A 12,134-nucleotide genomic window follows, 5' to 3' on the forward strand; every position below is an offset into this window, starting at 1 on the left:
TGACCAGAAATTTTCCCCAATGTCCAGATTCAGATATCTAATATCTGAATTCAATGGGTTACAAGGAGACTGGTTTTTGCGGCTTCAGAGACAGCTGCAAATTCCTCCAGGACAATTCAGATTACAAGCATGGGTGGCAGATCGAACGTGAGTTTGATGAGGATCGCTAATGGTGTCTATGAGGACGAAAACTATGAAGTGGGAAGTGATGAGGAGGAACTACCGTTCAAGTGTTTCATCTGTCGACAGACCTTCCAAAACCCAGTTGTCACCAAGGGCAGGCATTATTTCTGCGAGAGCTGTGCACTGCAGCATTTCCGCCCCACCCGGGGCTGCTATGTCTGTGACCAGCAGACCAATGGCGTCTTCAATCCAGCGAAAGAATTGATTGCTAAACTGGAGAAGCATAGACCTGCAGAAGAGGGTGGTGCTTCCGATTTCCCAGAAGACCCCCATAAGGGTCCAATTCCTATTACTTAATTTTCCCATTATTCTCAAATCTCAAGATAAATGTTTTGTTGTTTTGGAAATCTTAAAAAAAAAAGTCCAGATATCTAATTTTTATTCAACATCTCCAGTTGGGTATCTAATGGATAGCTCAGAGGTGCCACCAGAAACAGTCTCTGCCCCTCCCAGGGGTTCTCGTTTGCTAAAGCTGGCAACTCTAGCCCTCTTCTCCCTTGCAGCCTTCCACAGCTCAGGTGATGACAGGTAAGGAAGTAAGCAGAGACAAAAGGGTTCTTGAAAGACGAAGAAGGGTCATAAATGGAGCCCTCAGAAGATAGTTTTTTCTGGGAATGTTAAATTCTAACCTCCAATAGCAAAGAACTTTTACAGTCATTAGAGTGTATTTGAAAAGATTTATATCAAGACTTAACTGCACCGGAAATTCAGAAGTGAATCAAAGAGATCCAGGACAGTAGAAACACACCAGAGGTAGAATACCTCCATATGCTAATTACTGAACCCTGAACAATCAGAGTCAGAGGCATCTCAGCAATTAGTAAGTAATACCCATAGTAGTAGTCCTCTGGAATGCACCAGAATAAGACAATACAATAGATAATGTGGGCCAGAATCAAAGATAATCCAAAGAATGTGGCAAAAGTATAAGAAACACTGCTCTATTCACTGTTAATTAATGTAGAAAAGTGGAATAAAAATTTTAAACTGGAACTACATTTCCGTTGATTCTCACATATGTACTAATTTGTCATATGCATTTCTGCTTAAATTAGCGCTTTGAAACATGTATGTTATTGTTCTGTGATATGAGTCTAGCTCCTTTCACTTAATACATTTTTTTAATGAACAAAGCAAACAGAATTTGCTTTTAGGTTATCCAAATAAATCACATGGTTTCTTCTATAAGAAACATACAATAATGATTACAAAACCATTAAAGATATTCTATACAAAATAGAACATGGACCAATCTCATATACAAACATAAAGGGTGCTATTAATTATTTCTAGTTGTTCCATAAGTTCCCAAATGGAAGAGTCCCTCCTTGTATTGATAAGAAGAGATATATGCCCAAGGTTATAGCATGTGAACAGTGAACAAGCACAGTCAGGATTAAATAGATACTCAGATAAGCAACTCCCTTGAGTCTATTCAACAGTTCATGTCATCGCCAGTGTTAAACATTGGGCTTCGGAACGAAGAAATTTGATTTATCCAAACTATAGTTCTTGAGAACTACTGAATTTTTATTAAAAAAAAATTGTAGAGGGGAAAAAGGATTAAAAAGCAAACAAGTCAATCTTAGGCTTCATTTCTGTTTTATATCCTGCCATAGCCTAAGGTTAAAAAGCACTCCTTTTAATCATGAAAAAGATATTCATCACAAGTTAGCCTGAAATAAATCACTCCCCATAGGAAAATCAACATAAACATGGATGGCTCTGCAACAAAAGTCAGAAAAAAAGAGAGAGAAATGGAAACATTTTGTCTTACCTGTGAACTTCCCCAGTTTAATGAAATCTCCAATCAGAGCCTTCTCCAAAGTCAATGTCTGCAAACATCTGAAGAACAAAACAATTAAATTTGATATTCTCAAATAGATCTTCTAAATGATGTAACTGGCATAATATTGCAATGTCATATAATTTGCAAGCAACATTTGAATTTGGTAAGGAAGCCAAAGCATGTACGAAACTCACTGAAATTTCTTTCCTTCAGCCTAACAATTTTTGTCAGTTTCTGAAACAGACCCACAGATAACGTAAACATTTTGACAGAAAATTGGTGGTGGTGACTATGGCATAAAACTATCTGAGGACAAATGTACTGTGACTTGGAACATAAGATAAAATTTTCTTTGCACAGAGGCAAAATGAAGTGATGACAGAGTTCACAAAACCTATTCTCCTCTTGAAATTGCATTCTGATTTTTCCTTTCATTGGGCATCTTTCAAAAATAAACACTCAACACTCCAAGCAATTCCATTGACATTGGTTTGCAAGTAATCACCATTCCAGAATTTGCTTTATACTCTTTCTACCTGTAAGAGTATTAAAAAGGCATTCCTGCTTTACTGTGTTTTATTAAGAAGTTTGATCTAGGGGAAAAATTTGGGTAGCCCAAACTCTATCATGCCCATCCTCCCTGCTTCTACATGTGCTGTTCTCCCTTTCCTGTCAAATACATATTTCCAATTGGTAATACCAAGCACAGTGTCAGGGGTGAGTAGAAAATTTGGGGTTAGAGTTTATTCTTTCTAAATACTTGGTTCCTGAGTACTGCCTCTCATGTATATATTTAACCTTTTTTCCCTTAGAATTTCTCTTTAGACCTTCCTTTTTTTTAATTTAATTTTTATTTTATATTGGGGTATAGTTGATTTACAATGTTGTGTTAGTTTCAGGTGTACAGCAAAATGATTCAGTTAAACGTATACATATATCCATTCTTTTTCAGATTCTTTTCCCATATAGGTTGTTACAGAATACTGAGTATGGTTCCCTGTGCTGTATGGTAGGTCCTTGTTGATTATCTGTTTTATATATAGAAGTCTGTATATGTTTGTCCCCAATACATAATTTATCCCTCCTCCACACGTTTCCCCTTTGGTAACCATAAGTTTGTTTTCAAATCTGTGAGTCTGTTTCTGTTTCGTAAATAAGTTTATTTGTATCATCTTTTTAGATTCCACATATAAATGATATCATATGATATTTGTCTTTCTATCTTCCTCTGTCTGACTTACTTTACTTAGTATGATAATCTCTGGGTCCATCTATGTTGCTACAAATGGCATTATTTTGTTCTTTTTTATGGCTGAGTAATATTCCATTGTATATATGTACCACATCTTCTTCATCCATTCCTCTGTTGATGGACACTTAGGTTGCTTCCATGTCTTGGCTGTTATAAATAGTGCTGCAGTGAACACTAGGGTGCACGTATATTTTCAAATTATGGTTTTCTCCAGATATATCCCCAGGAGTGGGATTGCTCGATCATATGGTAGCTCTGTTTTCAGTTCTTCAAGGAACCTCTATACTGTCTCCCTAGTGGTTGTACCACCCATCTATGTTTTAATAAAACTGAAGTACAGTAGTCCCCTGCATCTGCAGGGAATATGTTCCAAGACCTCCAGTTGATACCTGAAACCATGGAGAGTACCACACCCTGTATTTGCTGTTTTTTCCTACACATACATATCTGTGATGAAGTTTAATTTATAAATTAGGCACACTAAGAGATTAACAACAATAACTAATAATAAAATGTAACAATTATAACAATATACTGTAATAAAAGTTAGGCAAATTTGGTCTATTTCTCTCTCTCAAAATGCCCTATTGTACAAATGTAATGCCTTTTCCATCTTAACAAAGCACTTAGCATGCACCATAGCCGTAACTTTTGCATTTTGAGATGCAACAGCAAAACTAGCAAGAATTTCTCTTTTCTTCTTCACAAGTTCATGGAGAGAAGATTTGTTCTTAGATCTTATCAACTTTAGCATATAATTTTTTTCTTTCCTTATTAAGTCAAAAGCTTTCACATCTTCACTTAAAGAAAACGTGTTATGGATTCTCTTTGGCATGTTTGAATTGCCAGCATTACTACACTTGCACATTGAGGTCATTATTAAGTAAAACAAGGGTTACTTGAACACAAGTACTGTGATATCATGACAGTCAATCTGGTAACTGAGAAGGCTACCAAGTAACTAATGGGCAGAATACAATGGACAAAGGGCTAATTCACATTCCAGGCAGGACAGAGTAGGACAGCACCAGGTTTTATCATGCTACCCAGAAGACCTACAATTTCAAACTTAAGAGTTGTTAATTACTGAAAACTTCTGTTTAACATTTCTGGACCAGAGTTTACTGTGGGTAACTGAAACTGTGGAAAGTGAAACTGTGGATCAGGGAGGGCTACTGTAACCCCAATTTTCAAATCATCACCTGTGTTTGCCTCCCTTTGTGCTTCTTCTTAATCTATCATCCGTCAAGTGTCCTTACTCAGACTTTTTCTAAGTTCACATTTGCTATATTTTCCAAAGTCCAACTCAATTATTAGCTCACTTGCAAAGCTTTTCCTGACTGCCAACTAGAAACAGTTTGATCTTCCTTTAAGTTCTCAAAATAATCCATGAACCACTCAAGTTATATAATACAGTCTACTTTGTATTCAATTAATTTGCTGCAACTCTTCTCTCTCTTACTGGATGATAGCAAGTTGGTCACAAAATTGCTGCCGTGTGTTCTAAATCCATCCCTTGTTCTCCCCAAGGCCTAGACCTAACTGAACACTCCATACATGGAATATGATATTAGCAATTCTTTGTTTAAAAATGAGCATTTATATTCTTCACCAAATAAAATGTAAGACTTAGAAAATTCAATATTGACTGGACTCCAATTCATAAATTAAATTAAAATACCAATGAATATTTTCATTAAAGAAAGCAAGAGGATCACATTGGTGGCCAACACCATCCCCCAGTAAACCTGCAGAAATTGCAGCTCAATCACAACAGGAGGGTGCACACAGCCCACCCAGTGAACGACCCTAGAGCACCTGGTTCTGGTGACCAGAGAGGGTTGTACCACTGGGCCCCACAGGGTACTTTGTACATAGGTAACTCTTTTAAGACTGGAAGATGTGGCTGATATGCATAATAGGTAGAAACAAAAAGAGAGTTAGGCAAAATGAAGAGACAATGGAATACCTTCCAAACAAAAGAACAGGACAAAAGTTCAGAAAAAGAACTAAACAGAATGGAAATAAGCAATTTACCATATAAAGAGTTCAAAGAAATAGTCATAAAGATGACTGCAATCAGGAGAAAATGGATGAAACTCACTGAGAACTTCAAAAAAGAGATCAAAAATATAAAAAAGAACCAATCAGAACTGAAGACTACAATAACTGAAAGGAAAACACACTAGAGGGAATCACAGCATACTAGAGGATGCAGAAGGATAGATCAGCAATCTGGAAGATAGAGTAGAGGAAGAAGAAAAATATGAACAAAAAAAAGAAAAGAGAATTTAAATAAAACACCTGGACACAAAGGAAATAGAAACACAATGATCCATAATCTATGGGAGACAGCAAAAGTTCTTAAAAGAGTGCAGTTTATAGGGGAAAAAGTCTACCTCAGGAAATAAGAAATGTCTCAAATAAAGAATAAAACCTTACATCCAAAGGAAGTAGGAAAAGAACAAGAAAAACCAAAATTAGTAAAAGAAAATAAATAATAAACATCAGAGCAGAGACAAAAAAGAGTAAAGATCAACAAAACTCAGAGCTGACTCATTGTCAGCTGACACCACAGAAACACAAGGGATCATAAGAGATTACTATGGACAATTATATGCCAATAAAATGGACAACATGGAAGAAATGAACAAATTCCTAGAAATGTACAATCTCCCAAGCCTGAATCAGAAGAAATAGAAATATGAACAGACTAATTACCAATAATAAAATTGATTCAGTAATAAAAAATTCCCAACAAACAAAAGTTCAGGACTGGATGACTTCATAGGTAACTTCTATAAAACATTTAGAGAAGAGTTAACACCTATCCTTCTCAAACTATTCCAAAAAATTGCAGAGGAAGGAACATTTTTGAACTAACTTTGAGGGCAGCTTCACCCTGATACCAAAACCAGATAAAAGTACTCCCGAAATAAAATTACAGGCCAATATCACTGACATACATAGATGCAAAAAATGCTCAACAAACTATTATCAAAGGATCATACACCATGATCAAGTGGAGTTTATCCCAGGGATGCAAAGATGATCCAATATCCACAAATCAATCAACATGGTACACCACATTAACAAAATGTTAATAAAAATTATTCACTTTTGTTGTAGAACAAAAAAATCATATGATCATCTCAACAGATGTAGAAAAAGCTTTTGACAAATTTCAACATCGATTTATGATAAAAACTCAACAAATTGGGTATAGAGGGAACATACCTCAACAAATAAAGGCCATATATGACAAGCTCACAGTTAACATTGTACTCAATGGTGAAAAAGAGAAAACATTTTTTTCTAAGATCAGGACAAGGATATCCACTCTTAGCGCTTTTATTCAACATAATATTGGAAGTCCTAGTCACAGCTGTCAGACAAAAATATAGGAATTCAAATTGAAAAGGAAGAAGTAAAGCTGTCACTGTTTGCAGATGATGTGATATTATATATAGAAAATCCTAAGATACCACCAAAGAAACTATTAAAACAAATAAATGAATTCAGTAAAGTTGCAGGATACAAGATTAATATACAAAAATCTGTTGCATTCCTATACACTAACAATAAACTATCAGAAAGAGAAATTAAGTAAATAATGCCATTTACAATTGCATCAAAAAAAATAAAACACCTAGGAATAAACCTAACCCAGGAGGTAAAAGACCTTTACTCAAAATAATATGAGACATTAATGAATGATACTGAAGATGACACTAACAATTGGAAAGATATACCACCCTCCTGGACTGGAAGAATATTATTAAAATGACGGGGGGGGGGGGACCTTCAAGATGTCAGAGGAGTAAGACATGGAGCTCACCTTCCTAACCACAAATACAACAAAAATACATCTACGTGTGGAACAACTCCTACAGAACACCTACTGAATGCTGGCAGAAGACCTCAGACTTCCCAAAAGGCAAGAAAATCCCCATGTACCTGAGTAGGGCAAAAGAAAAAAGAAAAAACAGAGACAAAAGAATAGGGATGGGACCTACACCTCTGGAAGGGAGCTGTGAAGGAGGAAAAGTTTCCACACACTAGGAAGCCCCTTCATTGGCAGAGAGGGGGGTTGGGTGGGGGGGAAGCTTTGGAGCCACGGAGGAGAGTGCAGCAACAGGGGAGCAGAGGGTGAAATGGAGAAATTCCCACAGAGGATCGGTGCCTACCACCAGCCTGAGAGGCTTGTCTGCTCACCCGCTGGGGTGGGTGGAGGCTGGGAGCTGAGGCTCGGGCTTTGGAGGTCAGATCCCAGGGAGAGGACTGGGATTGGCTCTGTGAACACAGCCTGAAGGGGGATAGTGTGCCACAGATAGCTGGGAGGAAGTCCAGGAAAAAAGTTTGGACCTGCCTAAGAGTCAAGAGACCATTGTTTCAGGGTGCGCGAGGAGAGGGGATTCAGAGCACCATCTAAACGAGCTCCAGAGACAGGAGCAAGCTGGGGCCACCAGCTCAGACCCAAGAGACGGGCATGAAATGCTAATGCTGCTGCTGCAGCCACCCAAGAATCCCATGTGCAAGCACAGGTCACTATCCACACCCACCCTGAGAGCCTGTGCAGTACGCCACTACAAGGGTCCCAATCAAGGGAGAACACATGGTGTGCCTCAGGCTGTTGCAATGTCATGTAGGTCTCTGTCACTGCAGGCTCACCCTATATTCCAATTATAGCTACTATACCCCTCCCTACACCTGGCCTGAATGAGCCAGAGCCCCCTAATCAGCTGCTGCTTTAACCGCCTCCTGTCTGGGTGGGGAACAGACGCCTGAGGGTGACCTACCTGTAGAGGCGGGGCTAAAACCAAAGCTAAACACCAGGAGCTGTGTGAATAAAGAAGAGAAAAGGAAATTTCTCCCAGCAGCCTCAGGAGCAGTGGATTAAATCCCCACAATCAACTTGATGTACCCTGCATCTGTGGAATACCTGAAAAGACAACGAATCATCCCAAAATTGAGGCAGTGGACTTTGGGAGCAACTGTAGACTTGGGGGTTTGCTGCCTATAACTGATTTGTTCCTGATTTTTATGTATATCTTAGTATAGTTTTTAGTGCTTGTTATCACTGATGGATTTGTTTATTGGTTTGGTTGCTCTATTCTTTTTATTATTATTTTATTTTTACCTTAATAATTTAAAAAATATATTTTTATCTTTCTTTTTTTCTCCCTTTTCTTCTGAGCCATGTGGCTGAGAGGGTCTCAGTGCTCTGACCTGGTGTCAGGCCTGAGCCTCGGAGGTGAGAGAGCCAAGTTCAGGATATCGGACCACCAGAGACCTCCTGGCCCCAAGTAATAACAATTGGCGAGAGATTTCCCAGAGATCGCCTTCTCAATGCTAAGACCCAGCTCCAATCAACTGTCAGCAAGCCCCAGTGCTGGGCACCCCATGACAAACAACTAGTGAGACAGGAACACAACCCCACCCATTAGCAGAGAGGCTGCCTAAAATCATACTAAGGCCACAGACACCCCAAAACACACCACTGGATGCAGCCTTGCCCACTAGAAAGACAAGATCCAGCCCCACCCACCAGAACACAGGCACCAGTCCCCTCTACCGGGAAGCCTACACAAGCCACTGAAACAACCTTACCCACTGGGGGCAGACACCAGAAACAACAGCAGCTACGAACCTGCAGCCTGAGGAAAGGAGATCCCAAACACAGTAAGTTCAACAAAATGAGAAGACAGAGAAATATGCAGCAGATGAAGGAGCAAGGTAAAAACCCATCAGACCAAAAATGAAGAGGAAATAGTCAGTCTACCTGAAAAAGAATTCAGAGTAATGTTAGTAAAGATGATCCAAAATCTTGGGAAAAGAATGGAGAAAATACAAGAAAGGTTTAACAAGAACCAAGAAGAACTAAAGAGCAAACAAACAATGGTGAACAACAGAATAAATGAAATTAAAAAGTCTCTACAAGGAATCAATAACAGAATAACTGATGCAGAAGAACGGATAAGTGACCTGGAAGATAAAATAGTGGAAATAACTACCTCAAAGCAGAATAAAGAAAAAAGAATGAAAAGAATTGAGAACAGTTTCAGAGACATCTGGGACAACATTAAATGCACCACATTCAAATTATAGGGTCCCAGAAGTAGAAAAGAAAAAGAAAGGGACTGAGAAAATATTTGAAGAGATTATAGTTGTATAAAACTTGTATAATATGGGAAAGGAAATAGTCAAGTCCAGGAAGCGCAGAGAGTACCATACAGGATAAATCCAAGGAAAAACATGCCAGACACATATTAATCACACTACCAAAAAATTAAATACAAAGAAAAAATATTAAAAGCAACAAGGGAAAAGCAACAAATAACATACAAGGGAATCCTCATAAGGTTAACAGCTGAACTTTCAGCAGAAACTCTGCAGGCCAGAAAGGAGTGGCAGGACATACTTAAAGTGATGAAAGGGAAAAACCTACAACCAAGATTACTCTACCCAGCAAGGATCTCATTCAAATTTGATGGAGAAATTAAAACCTTTACAGACAAGTGAAGCTAAGAAAATTCAGAACCACCAAACCAGCTTTACAACAAATGCTAAAGGAATTTCTCTAGGCACGAAACACAAGAGAAGGAAAAGACCTACAATGACAAACCGGAAACAATTAAGAAAATGGTAATAGGAACATACATATTGATAATTACCTTAAATGTAAATGGATTAAATTCTTTAAGCAAAAGACATAGACTGGCTGAATGGATACAAACACAAGACCTGTATATATGCTGTCTACAAGAGACCCACCTCAGACCTAGGGACACATACGGACTGAAAGTGAGGGATAGAAAAAAATATTCCATGCAAATGGAAATCAAAGGAAAGCTGGAGAAGCAATTCTCATACCAGACAAAATAGACTTTAAAACAAAGACTATTACAAGAGACAAAGAAGGACATTACGTAATCATCAAGGGATCAGCCCGAGAAGAAGATAAAACAATTGTAAATATTTATGCACCCAACGTAGGAGCACCTCAATACATAACATAAGTGCAAACAGCCATAAAACAGTAACACAATAATAGTAGGGGACTTTAACACCCCACTTTCACCAATGGACAGATCATCCAAAATGAAGCTAAATAAGAAACACAGGGGCTTCCCTGGTGGAGCAGTTGCTGGGAGTCTACCTGCCAATGCAGGGGACACGTGTTTGTGCCCCTGTCCGGGAGGATTCCACATGCCATGGAGTGTCTGGGCCCATGAGCCATGGCCGCTGAGCTGGCATATCCGGAGCCTGTACTCTGCAATGGGAGAGGCCGCAGCAGTGAGAGGCCCACGTACCGCAAAAAAACAAACAAAAAACACAAGCTTTAAATGACATATTAAATAAGATGGACTTAATTGATATTTCTAGGACCTCCCATCCAAAAACAACAGAATACATTTTCTTCTCAAGTGCTCATGGAACATTCTCCAGGATAGATCATATATTGGGTCGCAAATCAAGCCTTGGTAAACTGAAGAAAACTGAAATCGTTTCAAGTATCTTTACCAACCACAACACTATGAGACTAGATATCAATTACAGGAAAGAAAGTGCAAAAAGTCCAAAGACATGGAGACTAAACAATACACTACTAAATAACCAAGAGATCACTGAAGAAATCAAAGAGAAAATAAAAAAATACCTAGAAACAAATGACAATGAAAACACAATGACCCAAAACCTATGGGAGGCAGCAAAAGCAGTTCTAAGAGGGAAGTTTATAGCGATAAAACCTTACCTCCAAAAACAAGAAACATCTCAAATAAACAACTTAACCTTACACCTAAAGCAATTAGAGAATGAAGAAAAAAAACCCCAAAGTTAGCAGAAGGAAAGGAATCACAAAAAAAGAAAACTACAGGCCAATATCACTGATGAACATAGATGCAAAAACCCTCAACTAAATACTAGCAAACAGAATCCAACAGCACATTAAAAGGATCATACACCATGATCAAGTGGGGTTTATCCCAAGAATGCAAGGATTCTTCAATATATGCAAATCAATCAATGTGATACACCATATTAACAAATTTAAGAATAAGAACCATATGATAATCTCAATAGATGCAGAAAAAGACTTCAACAAAATTCAACACCTATTTATGATAAAAACCCTCCAGAAAGTAGGCAGAGAGGGAACTTACCTCAACATAATAAAGTCCATATATGACAAACCCACAGCCAACATCATTCTCAATGGTGAAAAACTGAAACCATTTCCTCTAAGATCAGGAACAAGACAAGGTTGTCCACTCTCATCACTATTATTCAACATAGTTCTGGAAGTTTTCACCACAGCAATCAGAGAAGAAGAAGAAATAAAAGGAATCCAAATCAGAAAAGAACTACAGCTGTCACTATTTGCAGATGACATGATACCATACATAGAGAATCCTAAAGATGCTACCAAAAATCTACTAGAGCTAATCAATAAATTTGGTAAAGTAGCAGGATACAAAATTAATGCACAGAAATCACTTCTGAAAGAGAAATTAAGGAAATCCTCCCATTTACCATTGCAACAAAAAGAATAAAATACCTAGGAATAAACCTACCTAAGGAGACAAAAGACCTGTATGTAGATAACTATAAGACACTCATGAAATAAATTAAAGATGATACAAACAGATGGAGAGATATACCATGTTCTTGCATTGGAAGAATCAACTTTGTGATAATGACTATACTACCCAACGCAATCTACAGATTCATTGCAATCCCTATCAAACTACCAATGGCAATTTTACAGAACTAGAAGGAAAATTTCAAAATTTGTATGGAAACACAAAAGATGCCGAATAGCCAAAGCAATTTTTTGTGAAAGAAAAATGGAGCTGGAGGAATCAGGCTCCATGACTTCAGACTATGCTACAAAGCTACAGTAATCAA

The 12,134-nt window shown here is 38.0% G+C and overlaps 1 pseudogene; it reads right to left on the reverse strand.

Annotated features, from left to right (window-relative positions):
• Positions 1-561: 561 nt before the first annotated feature.
• The window catches only part of LOC115846096 (alpha-endosulfine pseudogene), a 32,128-nt pseudogene continuing 20,555 nt past the window's right edge, over positions 562-12,134 (reverse strand).

Source organism: Globicephala melas, chromosome 12 (assembly GCF_963455315.2).
Source record: "Globicephala melas chromosome 12, mGloMel1.2, whole genome shotgun sequence".
In the NCBI taxonomy this organism is placed as follows: domain Eukaryota; kingdom Metazoa; phylum Chordata; class Mammalia; order Artiodactyla; family Delphinidae; genus Globicephala; species Globicephala melas.